Consider the following 350-nt stretch of genomic DNA (forward strand, 5'->3'; position numbering starts at 1 on the left):
TGTTTATAATGATGCAAGAAGATAATTTAATATAAATTATAATTAGTTATAATGATTTGTGCTTATGCTACAAATGAACAGAGAAAGGCTCAAAGAAATTAATGTTTTCATTATCACATAACTGGTGACTAGTGTAGATAGGATTCTAAGTCATTTTTCTTTTCTTTGACTGGGTCAAGATTTCTTTTATATGAAGTAAACTTACTTTATGCTGTTATAGATTCTGTGAAAGAGAATTATGACCTCCTTGATGTAATTGTGTTAAATTGCAGTAAAAATTTAAAGGTATGTTAGGAAATAATGCTGTAGTATGAAGTTCATGGTGTGTAAGACTGTAAAAATGCAACATT

The sequence above is a fragment of the Nannospalax galili genome, unplaced genomic scaffold (assembly GCF_000622305.1).
Source record: "Nannospalax galili isolate Female #2095 unplaced genomic scaffold, S.galili_v1.0 scaffold52, whole genome shotgun sequence".
Lineage (NCBI taxonomy): Eukaryota > Metazoa > Chordata > Mammalia > Rodentia > Spalacidae > Nannospalax > Nannospalax galili.